Below are 19,013 nucleotides of genomic sequence, written 5' to 3'. Positions count from 1 at the left end.
GAATAGCTGCGTATTAAACCAGCTGCTCAGAACAAACTCGTAAAACCGCACAAACTGCAAAAATTCCCATTTCCGTGTTCCACTCATAGTGTAAACGTAGAATTCCAATGTTAAGACGCAACACATGGACTTCTCTGCGCAAGCGCGAGAGCACCGCTCCTCACGTGGTCAGTGGTCACTATGTGCAGGGAGTGGGCGGGGACAGAAAGTTTGGGGTGGTGACGCATGAGGGTCGTGGCTGGGATTCCGGAGTGAGAGGGGAGTGGCCGCTTCCTAGCAGAGCTGTGTAGAGTACAGTAGAGGCTGGAGTGAGTAGAGGAGAGGAGCAGAGAGGGGGGAAGAGCGCTCAGTGTGTAATGGATGGGAGGATAGTGTGTGTGAGCGGAGCACCGACACTGTAAGTATCTTCTTTACACAACACTCACCCTGAGCTAATGAGACACAGCTGGAGGGGCTGTCCATAGCGACCAATCACAACTCAGGTGTAATAGTTCTAATATTCACGTTTATTTATTGATTCTTATTGATTGTATTCTTATGCATTAATCATTTATCAGTTTTAATAATAAATTATGTATTTTTATTATTATTTTTTGCATTCATATTTTTATTCTTGTTCATTAACCACTTGCCTACTGGGCACTTAAACACCCTCCTGCCCAGACCAATTTTCAGCTTTCGGTGCTCTCACACTTTGAATGACAATTACTCAGTCATGTAACACTGTACCCCAAATTAATTTTTTGTCCTTTTTTCATACAAATAGAGCTTTATTTTGGTGGTATTTGATCACTTCTGGGTTTTTTTATTTTTTGCGCTATAAATGAAAAAAGACTGAAAATTTTGAAAAAAAAAAAATGCATTTTTCTTTGTTTCTGTGATAAAATTTTGCAAATGATTAATTTTTTTTCATAGATTTTGGCCACAATTTATACTGCTACATATCTTTGGTAAAAATAACCCAAATTAGTGGATATTATTTGGTCTTTGTGAAAGTTAGAGAGTCTACAAGTTGTGGTGCGAATCATAAAAACTTTATCACATCTGATGTACTGGTGGCCTATCTCATTTCTTGTGATCCGAACAAGCCAGGAAAGTACAAATAACCCACAAATGACCCCTTTTTGGAAAGTAGACATTCCAAGGTATTTAGTAAGAGGACTGGGGAGGTTTTTGATGTTGTCATTTTTTTCCCACAATTCTTTGCAAAATGAAGATTTTTTTTTTTCCCCACAAAATTGTCATTGTAATAGGTTATTTCTGTCACATGGCATGTGTATACCACAAATACACACATGCAGGGAGCACCATCACGTGTTCTAGGAGATAAATTACACATCTAACTTGTTGACTAACTATTACACTTTTGAAGGCCTTAGAGCACCAGGACAATGACATGTGACACTGACGTGGCACTGATGACAGATGGCACTAATACGTGACACTGATGACAGATCACTAATATGTGGCACTGATGACAGATGGCACTACTACGTGGCACTGATGACAGATGGCACTACTACGTGGCACTGATGACAGATGGCACTACTACGTGGCACTGATGACAGATGGCACTACTACGTGGCACTGATGACAGATGGCACTAATACGTGGCACTGATGACACGTGACACTGATGACAGATGACACTGATAACAGATGGCACGTGACTCAAGGGGGCAGGTGGCACTTGGGACAGGTGGCACTGATAGGTGACACTGGGGACAGGTGGTACTGGGGACAGGTGGGCATGTGTGTTGTTTGTGTTTCACTGTGTTAGTGTTCACTCAGGTTTCACTGACGCTGAAACTGCAGCACGGAAGCTCTCCCTCCTCACACGCTGTCTCTGTATGAGGAGGGAGAGCCGGCGATGAGAGATGATCTCCTATGTTTTCATAGGAGATCACCTCTCAATGGACACGCCGATCGAGTTCTAAATGACCGCTGTGATTGGCCATTTAGCATGATCTGGGATTGGCTGTGTAAAAGGAACACGGCCAACACAGAATTTCCCCAATGTGCACCCGCGGCGGCGCGCAAAGGGGAAGTAAACAGGAGGATGTCCAGGGACGCCCTCCCGGCAATTGGCATCCGGGCTGTAGACGTCATTTGTCTATAGCGCGTGCGCGAAGTGGTTAATATTGTATTTTTTTTTTTTTATTTGATAATTATTTTAAGAAACAATTAGGACATTTCTATTATTATTTAATAATGATAATGTATCAAATTTAAAATTACGTATTCATAATATTTATATTATTGTTTATTATTCATACTATTTATACTCTTGTTTATTAATCATTTTATATTGATATTATATATTATATTTTATTCATACAATTTTTATATTTTATTTATTATTAATAATCACAAAATGTCTATTTTTATTTATTCATTTATCAGTTCTAAGAATAAATAATGTGTTCATAATATTTAATTTATTATATATTATTTTTATATATATTTACATTTTTTTTTAATGATTCATCAATAATATACTATTGTTTAATAATCACTTGGGGGCTTCATGACCAGGCCATATTTTATGATACGGCACTGCGTACCTTTAACTAACAATTGCACAGCAGTGTTGCCACCCTATCAGATTAAAATTTACTGGCACAGCCAAGTTTTTACTGGCATTTTTAAAAGTTACAGAATTACAGTTTAAGTGCAAATTTCAGTATTTAGTCTACAAACAAGTACAATATGCAATTAACAATGTGATTTAAGGTAAGGCAAAAACAATACAGTATTTCTTATTTTATTTTCGATATAGTAAGTAAGAAGCTCAGGGACAGAACTCAGGAGGGCAAGAAATTAGAATGGGCGGGCACACACGCACATGATATTGACTCTCACTTTGACACTGACAGCAGTGTGTAGCAGCACAGATGATGGCGACATCTCACTGGCGCGACGCGTCCGCTCCAGTCCAAACAGCACTGACAGTCCCGCTCCCGGCTTGCCTTGCTCCCGTCCTGCAGACCCACACACGAGGCTCTGGTTGCTCTGCTCCCTTGTACTATGACATCACATGACACGCTTGGTCACAGTCTGCCCCTGACCTGCCCAGATAGAGCTTTCTTTTTCTGGTATTTGATCACCACTGCAGTTTTTATTTTTTGCGCTATAGGCCAAAAAAAAAATCCAGTAAAAAAAAAAACGAATTTCTTCATAAATTTAGGTCAATATTTATTCTGCTACATAATTTTTGGTAAAACAAATCCCAATAAGCGTATATTGATTGGTTTGCGCTAAAGTTATGGCATCTATAAACTATGGGATATATACTTGAATTCTCATTTATTATTATTATTATTTTTTTTTTACTGAGTAATCACAGCCAATGCGCGCCCCCCCCCCCCAGGCAAAAGTGCAGAATCATATATATATAATACACACTTGATTCTGCACAGGTGGGCCACCCTGTAGCAGTATATCCAGGGCCGTCTTTAACACGGGGGCAAACGGGCATATGCACAGGGCCCTGTCATTGTTAAGGGGGGGTGGAGTTCCACGCTGCCCGTCGGAGTTCGGCCTCTTCCGGTGCTGGTTCTTTTGCTGGCTGCCCCCCTACTGTCACAGAAGCACTGCTTCTGTATTTACAAGTGACATCGCTCCTCCCCTGTTGGCTGCTCTGATCACTCAGGTATACACAGATCTCTTTAAGGTCTGAGGAGGAAGGGGGTGGGGAATCTGCACAGGGGAAGCTGCTTCTGAAAGGGACCTCACATCGGACATGCTGTGAGTAGGATTTGTGAGAGGAAACTGTGTACTGGAATCGGAATGGGGTGGGAGGAGATCCACTTTAACGATTGCATTTTTACATTATGTCTCAATGGCTGCAACAACTGACAAGAAAAAACAACTGTTTAGGAGATAAGGAAACAAAGTAAATTTAGTTGAAATTGTGTCCAGAGCCCCACACCTCCCCCAGCATGTTGGTTGCAATGACGACGCATGGCCACACAACATAATTAGTTGGTAGGACACTGGCGGCCCTAAGGCTGATTGCGTCCTAGCAACCAATCAGGTTTGGCAGCACATCGTTGGTTGCAAGGAGGTATATATACAGTGGTATAAGATGCTGGCACCCGCCCCCCCCCCCCCCCCCCCCCCCCAAGGCCACCAGCAAATAGTGAAGCATGGCCACACAACATCCTTGATATGTTTACATAAGGCAGGCTTTGTGACAAATTCATGTACGTTTTCGGACATGTTCCTGACATGTATGTGAATTTGCCATATTCACTGACATTTGTGGTATGCCAGCTTTTGTTTGTATGGCATTTTGTAGTACATAGTTATAGTGCAGAGAATTTGCAGTCTGCCTCCAGCCTGAAAATAAAAATCCAATTGATCAAAAAATCTATTTGCAGGAAATATGGTTCCAGGCGTTTCATCTTGGTTTATTGATCTTTGGTGTCTGTATTTGTTTTGACAAAAAAAATTCAAAATGTCTAAACTGTAATAAAAGTATTTTTATACTAGGGAGCATTTATTTTGTAATCTTTTACTTTTGTTTTTCTTTCAGTTCCTAGAGGCAGAAAGTTTAAGCATGTTACCAGTTCTCTGAACTGGTCAGATGATCATATCATGAATTTCACTTCCACAGGGTGAGGAAGTAGTGTGATGTGACTGGCATGGCCTTTTTAGGGACAATGTCACTAGCTGATGTAACCAGATCTGGTGGGATTAGACTTGGCATTATTTGCTGTTCAGATATAGGTGCTCAGCATGTTAGGTCAGAGCTTAAAGAGGAAGTAAACTCTCCCACTCTGATGCTTCTTTTCATTTAGTCTATTATAATAAGTCATTATCAGACTTTAGCCACTGTAATCCAGCTCAAATCGCATATTACTTACTGTTTAAAGAAACTTTAAAAAACCTGTTTCCAGGGGTTAGGCAGCGCCATCTTAAGTATTGTTTGGAGTGTATTTCCGCCCTTACATTGAGCACTTCCTGTACTGTTAACCAAGCCTCCTTCTCAATCCAACGTTTCTTTGGCAACCCTGCTTCCCTGTTCATAGCTTACTTGTTTATTTCATAGTATTTACTTGTGCCAATGTCTAATGGTTCCCTTTTTCAGACTTATCAGCTTCAGCTGATAAGACTGCAGTAATGGCCAAGTTTAGACTGTATGTCATGTCACACGGTCACATGGTGTGTAGGAGGAAGCTCTTAGCAGTGATTAGCAGAGTTCAGTGTTGTGCCATAGGAAGTGCAGATAATAGATAGATAAGACATAGAGAGTGTGCCTTAAATCAGGGGAGATCTGGGAATGCTCAGTGACTTCATTCTACAGAACAACAAGGATTACAACAATACTAAGCAAGTAAGGAGATATCTACAAGCAGTGTTCATTAGGGTTTTTTTATGCTGATTTACATGGGACAAAGTTGTGGGGGAGGGTTTACAACCACTTTAACTGATTTACATTTTATGTTAACGCTTCATTTGTAAGGGCTAGGTAAAGAGAATCTGCACTTTATAGTAGGCATAGTAACAGATTTGCTTCATAGCAGACAGTGTTATGCCGCGTACACATGATCAGACTATCCGGCGGACAATTCAACCGTGTGTGGGCTCCGGCTGACTTTTTCTTTCCAAAATTCCGATGGACTTTGAAAGAAGACTTGACTCAAAATTGACAAGCCGGCCGTCTGTGTGCTAGTCCGCCAGACTTTTGAAATGAACGGACTTGCCCACACACAGAAAAGTCTGTTCATTTTGAACGTGGCTCCAGGTAGACGGGACTAGCGAAAGAAATCAATGTCGCCGCCTCCATCGGCGAGATTGACACTTCGCTAGCCCCGTCACCTGGTATGGATTAAAAGGGGAAGCCCTACACTGAAAAAACAGTGTGGGGGTCCCCCCAAAGTCCATAGCAGACCCTTATCCGAGCACGCAGCCCGGCCGGTCAGGAAAGGGGGTGGGGATGAGTGAGCGCACCCCCTCCTGAGCCGTACCAGGCCGCGTGCTCTCAACATGGAGGGGTGTTTTGGGGAAGGGGGGGCCCCGCAGCCCCGAAAAATGGCGTGGGGGTCCCCCAAAAGTCCACCCCCCCCTGAACCTAGTCCGATCGTGTGTACCCGGCATGAGAAGTTGAAGTTTACTGTGCTCTATGCACACTCCTCATGCTCTCGTCAGTACTCAGACCTGGTATATGGCTACTCAGGCACTGAGAGCAGTATCTAAGTGATATAAAGGGGTGGAAGGCGTGAGATATAACGCGAGAATCAAAGCAATATGATTATTCATAGACAAAATAGATAAATACAAAGAAATTACTACGAATTTATTAAAATGGGTCACAAGATATTCATTAAAAATGAATAATGCATTATGCACATGCAAGGGCAAATGCTCAAGGTAGCTAACACGTTTCAAGGTTTTTCCTCTTCATCAGAGTCTTGGAGAGAAGAAAAAGAAAGTCTGTAGGATATGGAGACGGGTGGGGTCCATCTTTCCCTCTGTCCACATCTGACAGGAAACCGGATGTGATCGCCTCCACCGCTGCTGATGCCTCTGGTAAGTGGCGGGAGGGGGGGCCCTCCCTTCCCTGCCACCGATTAAAAATGATATTGTGGTGAATCCGATGCAGAGGCCACTTTTATCTTGTAGCCGGCCGAACACGGGGATACTGGGGTTATGGCAGCTAGCTGCTGCCATAGCAATGTTCCCAAAGTAGATCATACATCAGCGGTCGGTAAATGGTTAAACCAAACGTGAGGTATCTCTGTGATTGTTGGCGAAAGAGCAATACTACTAGCCCTAGACCTCCTCTGTAACTCAAAACTGGGAACCTGTAGAAAATTTTAAACGTCACCTATGGAGATTTTTAAGGGTAAAAGTTTGTCGCCATTCCATGAGCGGGCCCAATTTAAAAGCATGACATGTTGGGTATCAATTTACTCACGTAACATTATCTTTCACAATATAAAAAGTGTATTTTTTCCCCAAAAGTAATTTTCTAGCAAAAAAAAAATAAAAAATGATTTTAACTTGTAAACAAGTGGTTAGAGTGTTGCTAAATCCGGTGCCCACAGCTTATAAATCATCTTTTTACATTAAAATTTTGCCACTATATACCTTTTTGGATGATCTGTATACCACGGTTACATGATAAATTGCACAGTTTCTCCAGTGCTGAGAGTTCAGGAAGGAGATTTCCACTGCAGCCTGTATACACGCCCACATGTGTGATGTCAATATCACGTGACCTGGCCATCTCTGATCAACAAGTAAATGTTCTCTCCAGCAAAAAAGACACAACGAGTATGTGCAGGTTCTGCCCGTTAGCTGGCTTTCCCCAGATACCAGACAGGAGGGGGAGGATCTTTGTATACAGGATAAAACAGCCTTTTTACACAATGCAGAGGATTAACTCCTTAAGTTCCACAGTGATTATAACAAACATGCTATGCTGCATACACAGGCAGATTTTACTGTTGTGGGTTTAGTAACACTTTAAACCGCTTCTCCTCCAATCTCATTGTTGGCTCCAGGTCCTCTTGCATTCCTTGAGACTGAATAAATGTTTTCTTATGCTGGGATCACCATTAATCTATTTGTATATAGCGGTCGACCAATGTATCGCCCGTTTTTTGCTATTTTTTAACCAATCAGCATCCTAAAATTAGACATGCTATCTGCCAATAGAACTTAACCAAAAAAAGTGCATTCTATGCATCCAAAAATATAGGAAATCAAATTATTCAACCAAAAAAATAATGTCAAAGCAATAACTCCAAGGCCAATAATAAATAACACGTTATATGCTCCGATTCCGCAACATGGCTGGTTGAAAAACTGAAAAGCAGGAATGAACGCTCACCGAACTTCTACTAACACGAAATTAGCAGAATGAGACCAAATGGTGGTGCTAAAGAGCTGAAAAACAACGTACGTCACTACGTTCATATTTGTTGGCCAACAATTGTGTGGCCGTGTGTATGCAAGACAAGTTTGGGCCAACGCCCTTCGAACAAAAGTCCACGGTTTTGTTGGCCAACATTCCGATCATGTGTAAGAGGCATTCGATTTTATGAGATGAAGGGAAAAAATCGGCCTAACATATTGGTCCAAAAAAAAGGCATCATATATCAGCCATAGGTCGCCACGATTTCTAAATATCGGCATTAGCCAGAGAAAAACCCATTTCGGTCGACCTCTATTTGTATATTGCTATCATGTCCCCTCTCAAGCGTTGCTTCTCCAGAGAGAATAAATTTAGTGCTTGTAGCCGTTCCTTGTAAATGAGGGTGTCCAGTCCCTTTATTAGTTTCATTGCCCTTCTTTGGATTCTCTCCAGTTCCAGCACATCCCTTTTGAGGACTGGTGACCAGAACTGGAGTGAGTACTCCAGATGTGGTCTAGCCAGTGTTTTTATAAAGTTGTAGGATTATCGTTTTATCCACGGAGTATATCCCTTTTTTATACATGCTAATATTCTGCCGGCTTTGGTAGCTGCAGCTTGACATTGCATGCTGTTGCTCGAACTGTCATCTACTAGGACCCCCAGATCTTTTTCCATCTTGATTCCCCCAGAGGTTCTACCCCTAGTGAGTAGTTTGCGTTTGTTTTTTGCCCCCAAGTGCATTACCTTACATTTCTCCAAATTAAACCGCATTTGCCATGTTGTTGCTGACTCCATTATTTTGTTGAGGTCTTTCTGTAAAATTTCTATATCCTAATGTGAACTTAAAGCCCTGCTTATTTTTGTCAAAAATTAGATTGAACTATTTATCCCATCCTCCATCATCATTTCTGACTAGGTTTAATAGAATTGGTCCCAAGACAGAACCTTGGGGTACCCCACTTAACACTCCAGAGTCTGCGTACACGTTATCTATCACTACCCTTTGGACATGCCCCTGTAACCATTTTTTTACCCAAGAACAAACCTTATGGTCCTTGCCAGCAGACCTCAGCTTGTAAATAAGATATATGGGGAACCGTATCAAATGCTTTTGCAAAATCCAAGTACACAAAATCCACAGGCTTCCCCTATCTAGATGGCACCTCACTTCCTCCTAGAATGTTAGCAGATTGGTCTGGCAGGAACGACCTTACGTAAACCCATGCTGATTACTACTAATCCATATATTTTTCTTCAGTACATTTTTGGATATAGTCCCTTATGATCCCCTCCAATACTTTACCTACTATTGATGTTAGTCTGACTGGCCTGTCGTGTCCAGGAATTTGTCTCTGTCCTTTTTTTAATATTGGTACCATATTGGCTTTTCTCCAATCAGCTGGTACAATTGCTGTCAGTATGCTGTCCGCAAAGATTAGGAACAATGGTCTGGCTATAACCTTACTGAGTTCTCTGAGGACTCTCCAGTTTAAGCCATCTGGTCCTGATGATTTATTTGTATTAAGTTTATAAAGTCTTTCCTTCACTCCAGTCTCTGTTAGCCACAACGGTATGCTCTGTGACGTGTCACTAACAGTACTATCACGGTCGGTATACCCCTCCTTTTCCTCCGTAAAAACTGAGGAGAAGGCATTTAGTGCAGTTGCCTTCTCTGTGTCCTCTGTAACCATCCTCCCATTATCGTCTTTTATGTGGGCTATGTGCGTTCATCTTGCCTTTTTACTGTTAATATATCGAAAGAAATTTAGGGCTGTTACTGATTAAAATTCTCGTGTTAGATTAATCGATTTTATTTTTATTTTTTTATTTTTTTTTAATTGACTAATTTTGATTAATTATAACGCACATACAGATCCGACTACTTTTAGCTGATCTCCTTGCATTGTAACTCTGCATTAGTCAGTGGTAAATGTGGTATACACTATATACAATCACCCGACACTAGTTCGTTTCCACAATCCATGACTTCACAGTTCACACAAATACGTTTTAAATTCAAACTGTAGCACTGACGTAAGTAATTTTTTTTCCACAGTAGCGTGACAATACCTCCACCTCCGGTCTAACTAATCACTCTCACCTTATGGCATGGACCCCTGTGCAAACAGGTGGTCATGCAAGTGGGTGTCAAAGGGGTTAACACGGACCATAAACTTCTCTCACGTCTCCTTAGATCTCAGCAAGGACGGCAGGTCATGGGTAGAAAGAAAAGATCTAAGTGCTCAGATTTAATTTTTGTGTTCAAACACAAACTACTCCCATAAAGATGATAAAAACACAGCATGTAAAGCCGACAATTGCGTTAGTCCTGTAGGGCAGCAGCGGGTGACGTCATGCGTAGCTCCTCCCCCATACGTGCTACGTCCAATCAGAACGTCAACGTCACCGGACTCCTCCCCCCTTCCCTTCTATAGCAGACGGAAGCACTTGGGGAAGGGGAGAGGAGTCCAGTGATGTTGATGTAAGTGACGTCACCAGATCTCCGACGGAGCTCCCTGAAGACCTGGAAGGCGGGGGAGAGGTGAGTACTGATTAAAAGAATTTTGATCGATCAAAAAAATTAATTGATTAATCGAGGATTGAATCTTTAATTTCGCATCCATCCACTCGAGCCAATCAGAGGCCAGGCTGAATGGTGGAAAGGACGTCGGGGGACGAGCGCAGGACTTTCGAGGGGTGAGGTAAGTAAACCGGGTGGGCTGGGGGCGCCGGGATTGTCAGATGTTTTTTCACCTTAATGCATAGAATGCATTAAGGTGAAAAAACATTTACCTTTACAACCCCTTTAAGTTTGTTATTTTGTCCCACAAAGTCTAAGTCCTCCTTAACAACCCTTTCACACTGAAAGAACCCAGGCGTTGGCGGTAAAGTGCTGCTATCTTTAGCGGCACTTTACCGAAGTTTTTAGTTAAAACCGCCCCGCTAGCGGCCGAAAAAGGGTTCAAACCGCCTGCAAAACACCGCTGCAGCAGCGTTTGCCGGAGGTTCAACAGCACTACCTATTGATTTCAAAGGGCAGGGGCTCTTTAGGAGCGGTGTATTCACCACTCCTAGAGCCCTGCAAAGAAGCTGCTTGCAGGACTTTTTGTCACACCCTGCCAGTGCAGTGCCCCTGTGTGTATGCACTCGGGCTTTCACACAGATTGCAGCTGAGGCTTTTTTCAGGCGCTTTACAGGCACTACTACTAAAGTGCCTGAAAAATGGCTCCAGTGTGAAAGTCTAAGTTTTCACCCTGGGATTAGATGTTACAGCTGTATTACTGCTGTCTCCACTATTACCCTCTGTCCTTTGCTCACTTCCAGCTATTGCTGTATCAATAACTTTGTAATAGTTTTCACCCCCCCCCCCCCCCATCACTAAACTGGCCATGTATACGGTTCACTCCCTGCACATTAGGGTTATCTATCCCCTGCAGTATTGCAGTGTACCCTGGTGAAGGTTCAAGATCTCCAGTTAAGCGCTTCCTGTCGCCAGCCATCATGATGTCCTTGATTTTGTGCAGTGATATCTGAATGATGCCTTCAGATACAGACATCATTCAGATCTTCTTTTCCAGCCAGTGACTCCCTACACCATTAGAACGATCATAGCGGCTGTTCAGCCACTTGATTGTTCTAACAGGCGGCGAGAGGCCGCCCTCCGGTGCTTCTTGAGGCTCGCCGTCGGTGAACCAGAGAAGGGATCCGCCGGCCCTGGATGTTGACCATAGAGATTTCCGATGGACCAGATGGTCCTCAGAGTCTCTATGATCATTCGGAAGCGGGGCGCGATGTTATGACGTCACGCCCGGCTTCTGCATTCGAAAAAAAAGGCCTCGGCTGGAAAGCTGAGATCGTGTTTTTTTTTTTTTTTTTTGATTTCAGGATTCCCAGCCTAGAGGTGAGATGTGGGGACTTATTGACCCCATGGCTCACTGTAAAGAGGACCTGTCATGCTTATTCCTATTACAAGGCATGGTTCCATTCCTTGTAATAGTAATAAAAGTGATAAAAAAAAGAAATGTAAAAAAAAGTGTCAAACTAGAAAAATAACAGAAGCGAATGCATACGTAAGTTGCGCACATATGTAAAAGGTGTTCAAATCACACATGTGAGGTATTGTCACGAACGTTAGCGTGAGAGCAATAATTCTAGCCCTAGAACGACTCCGTAACTCAAAACATGTAACTAGTAAAAAAATTGAAAGTGTTGCCCATGGGGATTTTTAAATACCGAAGTTTGTTGCCATTCCACGAGCGTGTGCAATCTTGAAGCGTGACATGTTGGGTATCTGTTTACTCGGCGTAACATCATCTTTCACATAATGCAAAAAAATTGGGCTAACTTTACTGTTTTTCTTTTATTTTTCCTTTTTTAAAGCATGAAACTATTTTTTTCCCCAAAAAAATGTTTGAAAAATGACTGCGCAAATACCGTGTGAGATAAAAAGTTGCAACAACTGCCATTTATTTCTCTAGGGGCTCTGCTAAAAAAACACATATGATGTTTGGGAGTTCTATGTAATTTTCTAGCAAAAAAAATATGATTTTTACATCTAGGAGAAAAATTTCACAATTGGCCTGGTAGGCAAGTGGTCAAAAGTGCTTGCCATGGTAAAATTCCAGGGATACATAAAAAGATTGCTTCCGATATCGACGTGGTGATGTCACAGCAATATAATGGTTGAATTACTCACTTTCCTGGAAAAAAAAAAAACTGTACTGATGTCTGAAGACATAGCAATTTGATCATATGATTTCTGTGGAAGGCCAGGGTTACAGTTCAGATTGACTAATCCTCCACTTTAGCAGGGATCACATGATTGAATACTTTACACTTGGGCTCTCCAACCTTTTGATTTTCCTGGGCCATATTGGAAGATGAGGAATTGTCTTGGGTCACACATGAGATACACTAACAATTAGGATAGCAGAAAAAGTCGGGTAATTAACGCTCACTGATATACAGTAGATAATGTACCTATCTGAGTAATAAAACTTAATTTTATTATATAAATTATATACTTACTATAAAAGTAAAAGACGGCAACATACAGCTAGAGCGACATTTGACACTGCTTTTGATAAACTAACGCATCAATATGTTTGGATGAATGTAGTCGCAATTCTCAATGAATTCTCAAGGTGCTCATCAGATATTTTGGTTCTAATTTTGCCCTTCGTGTCCTTCATCCTTGAAAATAGTTGCTCACAAATATAAGTGCTGCTGAAAATTGAGGATATGAATAAGGTGTGAATGGGATATTTTTCTTTGGGAAGATAAAATGTATAAAAGTCCAGTAAAGAGACACACACATTTTCTTTGGCTGCATGTGTTTACTAAGACCCCTTTCACACTGAGGCGTTTTTCAGGCGCTTTTGGGCTAAAAGTAGCACCTGAAAAATGCCTCCCCTGCATCTCCAGTGTGAAAGCCACGTGCTTTCACACTGGAAAGCACTTGGCACTGGCAGGACATTAAAAAAAAGTCCTGCAAGCAGCATCTTTGGGGTACACCGCTTCTACCCATTGAAATTAATGGGCACTTCTGCCAAAGTGCCTGCAAAGTGCTTCAGCAGCGGCGCTACATGGGCAAATTTAACCTTTTATTCGGCCTCTAGCGGGGGTAAAAGCACCCCAATAGCGTTGCTAAAACTACGGTAAAGCACGGTTAAAACTAGCAGTGTTTTACCGTCAACGCCTGCCCCAGTGTGAAGCAGCCTAAGTGGAAACGCGTTTTCCGAAACATTCCCAAAAAAGTCCATATTAAATCAGAGCTCCACCCAAAAGGGTAAGCTCCACTTGTCTGCCTCCCCTCCCTCTCCCATGCCACATTTGCCACCCTATAGGGGGAGCCGGTACCTGGTTTTGACAGTAACCTGCTCCCACTAAGATCCCCCTTCTCCTTCCCCAGCCTCTGACCCATTCACAGAGTGCAGCAGGGTACCGACTATGAAGCCGCAAGGCTTCACTGCTGGTTCCCTTTAGTAGAGATGGCGGCAGCAGCACCTGATAGCCGATTGAAAAATTGTAAATTCCAGGACAGGTAAATGTCCTAATATTAAAAGTCAGCAGCTACAGTATTTAAACTTTAAATAAGTTTATAATTTTGTGCTGGGCCGCATTCAAAGCCGTCTTTGGCAGCATGCAACCCTTGGACCACAGGGTGGTCACCCCTGCTTTAGCTAGTCTGCAAGAGTCGGAGTTCTCTGCAGACCACACTAATTAAAGGGGAGGGCCACCCTGAAAAACAAAAAAATGTTAAAAATTACAAAAAATCTAAAAAAAAAAAAATGAAAAAAATTTTTTTTTTTTACTTACCAGAAATGCCTGTTGCTAGGCACTTTATCCTAATCTTCCTCTTCCTCCTCCGCAGAGATCTTCTGTCTTCTCTCTTCGTCGCGGCGTCTTCTGGGTAATGAGTCGCGCTGTGTTCTGGGAACTGTGTGTTCCAGAACACAGCGCGTCCCATTCAGAAAGCGCTGCGGGACTCGCGCATGCGCAGTAGCTGCGGGACTCGCGCATGCGCAGTAGGAAACGGGCAGTGAAGCCGTAAGGCTCCGCTGCCTGTTTCCCTTACAAGGGATGGCGGCACCGGGACCCGAGAGCCGAGGGACGGGTCGGCCTCGGGCGGCCGACATCGCGGGCGCCCTGGACAGGTGAGTGTGTTTATTAAGTCAGCAGCTGCAGTGTTTGCAGCTGCTGACTTTTTTTTTTTTTTTTTAAAGAGGAAGTAAACCCTGATGAGTTTACTTCCTCTTTCATTCCCTGCAAAGGTAAAGCATAATGGACTACTATGCATTGCATAGTAGTCCATTATTTGTCACTTACCTGACACAGGATCAAGCGAAGTTACCGCTGTCCCCTGTAGTCCGGCGCATCCATCTTCTCGGTGGGTCTCGCTGCTCCGCCGCTGTCATTCGACAAAGCCGCGAGGATGTCACTCCCGCGCATGTGCACGGGAGCCGCCATTAGCGGCATATCGCCGTTGACCATGGTCCGCTCAGTGCGCCATGCACCATAGACAGCGGTGCCTGTCTTTCGGCAAATATCTCCTAAACCGTGTATTTATTTTCTTTTTTTTTTTTTTCTTTCTTCAAAACTAATCAAGATTTTCCTTGGCTTTGGGTTTGGGATCATTGTCTTGCTGAAATGCCCACCCTCATTTAATCTTCATCATTCTGGTAGATGGAAGCAGATTTTTATCAAGAATATCTTGGTACATTTTTCCATTCATCCTTCCTTCAACGATATGACGTTTGCCAGTACCATATGCTGAAAAACAGCTCCACACCACGATGTTCCCACCTCCAAACTTCGCTGTTGGTATGGTGTTATTGGGGTGATATTATTGCAGTGCCATTTGACCTCCAAACATGGTGTGTATTATGGCATCCAAAGAGTTCAATTTTGGTCTCATCTGAGCAGACTAGATTCCATGAGTATTTCACAGGCTTGTCTAAATGTTGTCCAGCAAACTTTAAACAAGTTTCAACATTTTTCTTCAGCAATGGAGTCTTGCGTGGTAAGCGTGCATATATGCCATGGTGGTTGAGTGCATTATTTATTTTCTTTGAAACAATTGTACCTGCTAATTCCAGGTCTTTCTGAAGCCCTCCACAAGTGGTCATTGGCTCTTGGACAACTCTTCCAATAATTTTTTTTACTCCTCTGTTAGAAATCTTGCGAGGAACACCTAGTTGTGGCCGGTTTATGGAGAAATTATGTTCTTTCCACTTCTGGATTTTGGCCCCAACAGTGCTCACTGGAACATTCAAAAGTTTAGAAATCCTTCTGTAACCAATGCCATCAGTATATTTTGCAACATTAAGGTTACAAAGGTCTTAGAGAGCTCTACCCATCATGAGATGTTTCTTGTGTTACACCTTGGTAATGAGCAGTGGCGTCACTAGGGTTGGTGTCACCTGGTGTGGTAAAAATGGTGCCGACCCCCTATTTTTGGGCCGGAGGTCAATAAGGCCTAAATAGCAGGTTAGGGACTTCCTAATTAGGGCTGCAACTAATGATTATTTTCATAATCGATTAGTTGGCTGATTATTTTGATTAATCGGTTAATAACCTTTAAAAAATAAAGTGTGGTGTATAATTTAGTTAATAAGTAAAGTTTTTAAAAAAGGAAATTTTTTCTTAAACATCTCTATGCAGTGGTAAATATAAATAACCAACTATATGGTTAGGGAGCAAAATTATCTAATCCACTCTGAGAATAACAGAAGAGATATACTGTATATACTATTAGAGGAGATATACTATTAGAAGATATATAAATAGTGTATGTATGTATGTGTGTGTGTGTGTGTATGTGTGTGTATGTGTGTGTGTGTATATATATATATATATATATATATATATATATATATATATATATATATATATATATATATATATATATATATATATTTACTATTAAAGGGTGAATCTGGTAAATATCATCAGACTCGGAGATCAAATTTTTTTTATTTAAAACAAACAAACAATGTCTTCCTTCAAAAAAATATTTAATTTTAAGAACATTCGTTTGATTTTCTAATCATTAAGTGGGTCAAATTGACTTTCATTTTCAACCACAGTGACGGAAAATTTGGAAATAATAGAAAACCTCTTGGTCAAAAGAATTTTCAGACAGTGTATGTGGTTTTGGTTCAGAAGTTACATTCATATTAAAAACAGAATGTTAAAAACAAGTGAAAATTTCAAACAACATTCTTTCCTTCAGCGAATGTACAAAGATTTTTCATCTGAATATTCTCTTCTGAAAATTGATCCGTGTGGCCAGCATAAGGCTCAGTACACACCTATACAGTTTGCTTTTGATCTGTTTCTGCAGTATTTTTTGTTGTGCATTTAGATTTTTTTCACACGCAATTTTGCTGCGATGTGCGTTTTTTGCATTTATTTTGGCCAATTTGTTGTTGGTTGATTAAGCTTTTCTGCAGCTTCTCCATTGAAGTATATTGAACCAAAAAAGCACCGTTTTGCATTAAAAAAGTCCCTGACCCTTTTCAAATACGCAGCAGCTGAAAAAAGCATAGATGTGAACGTGTCCCATGTAAATGAACTGTAGTCCGTTTCTGCAAAAAGCACCAAAAACATAGATATGAACCAGGTATAAGATGTTTATTAACATAATCGGGTTAAAAAAACTAAAATTAGCCCTTTTATATAACAAAAAAAGCAGATAATCGCTACTGTAAGGGGTTCATTTTTTTTTTTTTTTACTGTAGAGTTGTGAAAGTAATATTTACAGTAGCGATTATTTGCTCTTTTTGTACTATAAATGAGTCATTTTCGTTTTAACTGTATTATGTTACTGGCCGATTAATCGATTATGAAAATAGTAATTGATTAATTTCAAACTCGATTAGTTGTCGGTAAATCGATTAGTTGTTTCAGCCCTATTCCTTATAGCTAAGTCCCTAGGAACAGTAATCGATAATGGCCAATAGGCCCTCTTACTAGACCCAGTGAAACCGCAGCAGTGATCCCCCCCGGGTGGACATTCCCTCACTCTGGGTTGCCCAGGCCAACTCTGGACAGTAATGTAGCACGTCTGTTTCCTGGCAGTGGCTCTGTCTTTCTCCCCCTTTGGTGGTGCGGGTACAGCGTGGCTCCCTCTCTGGTGGTGCGGGTACAGCATGGCTTCTGCTCTGGTGGTGCAGGTACAGCGTGGCACCCGCTCTCATGGTTATTTAAGTTGCTCTCTCATTTGTCTGACAGGAGAAAGGGGAGGGGGCGAGCAGGGGAGTGAGATACACCCGCAACCCGCCTCTCCCCTGTCACATTGGCACTGCCAAGTTCTCTGGCAAACAGAGCAATGGAAAATCGCTTTACCGTGGGGGGGGGGTGGGGGAGGCTCAACTCCACCCACTACAACTGTACTTCCTGGTGTCACCCCCTGCACCACCATAGCGACGCTACCGGTAATGAGGCACCTTTTTTATAGGCCATGAGACTGAACCAGCTGATATTATTTGCGCTGACAAGAGGCAGGATTGCTTTCTAATCACTGATAGATTTCAGCTGGTATTTTGGCTTTCCATGCCTTTTGCTTTCTTCATGTGTTAAGTACTTTTTCCCTGTGTCATTCCATTTTATTACACATAACTTAATTAGTGAACATATTTTTTCTGGTTTCTTTGTATGTATGGATTGCATGAGTTGTTACCCACATGTGGTGAAAATTTCATGTCAATAACACCTTTACAAATATATTTACCTAGAAATATGGTGATGTGTTCAATACTTATTTTACCCACTGTATGTTACTTTTTCTATATTACTGTAATTTATATATATATATATATATATAATATAATTTTTTTTTAAACTTATGTGACAATATACAGTGCCTTAAAAAAGTATTCATACTCCTTCACATTTTCCACATTTTGGCATGTTACAACCAAAAATGTAAATGTATTTTATTGGGATTTTATGTTAGACCAACACATAGTGGCACATAATTGTGAAGTGGAAGAAAAATGATGAATGGTTTTCAATTTTTTTTACAAATTTATATCTGAAAGATGTGGCGTACATTTGTATTCAGCCCCCTTTACTCTGATACCCCTAACTAAAATCTAGCGGAGCCCATTTCCTTCAGAAGTCACCTATTTAGTAAATAGTCCACCTGTGTGTAATTTAATCTCAGCATAAATTCAGCTGTTCTGTGAAGCCCTCAGAGGTTTGTTATGCCTCGTACACACGATCAGACTTTCCGTAAACAAAACCATGTATTTTTGTTCGAAGGTTGTTGGCTCCAACTTGTCTTGCATACACACGGTCACACAAATGTTGGGCAACAATTACGAACGTAGGAACGTGGTGACGTACAAGACGTACAACGAGCCGAGAAAAGAAGTTCAATAGCCAGTGTGGCTCCTTCTGCTGGATTCCGAGCATGCGTGAACTTTTGTGCGTCGGACTTGTGTACACATGATCAGAAATTCCGACAACAAAGTTTTGTTGGCGGAAAAAAATTTGAGAACCTGCTAGCCAATATTTGTTGGGGGAAAGTCCGACAACAAATGTTCGATGGAGCATACACGTGGTCGGACTTTCAGCCAACAAGCTCACAACCAACATTTCCCATCAGAAAATCCGACTGTGTGTACGCAGCATTAGAGAACCTT

General features: G+C 41.7%; 1 protein-coding gene across 2 annotated transcripts in view; it reads left to right on the top strand.

The window, feature by feature from the left end:
• The first annotated feature begins 252 nt into the window (after positions 1 to 252).
• NOD1 (nucleotide binding oligomerization domain containing 1) overlaps positions 253 to 19,013 on the top strand; it is an 85,752-nt gene continuing 66,991 nt past the window's right edge. Inside the window, exon 1 of one of the 2 annotated variants that reach the window (XM_077491496.1) lies at positions 253 to 397. The gene's annotated coding sequence lies outside the window, so the exon portion shown is untranslated. The remainder of the gene's footprint in view (positions 398 to 19,013) is intronic. The other variant, XM_077491497.1, reaches the window with a different exon arrangement.

This window comes from Lithobates pipiens, unplaced genomic scaffold (genome assembly GCF_037356315.1).
Source record: "Lithobates pipiens isolate NorthernLeopardFrog02 unplaced genomic scaffold, aLitPip1_a1.2 Scaffold_19, whole genome shotgun sequence".
Classification (NCBI taxonomy): Eukaryota; Metazoa; Chordata; class Amphibia; order Anura; family Ranidae; genus Lithobates; species Lithobates pipiens.
The sequence above is the reverse complement of the archived record's forward strand: the minus strand, read 5'-3'. Positions and strand labels throughout refer to the sequence as shown.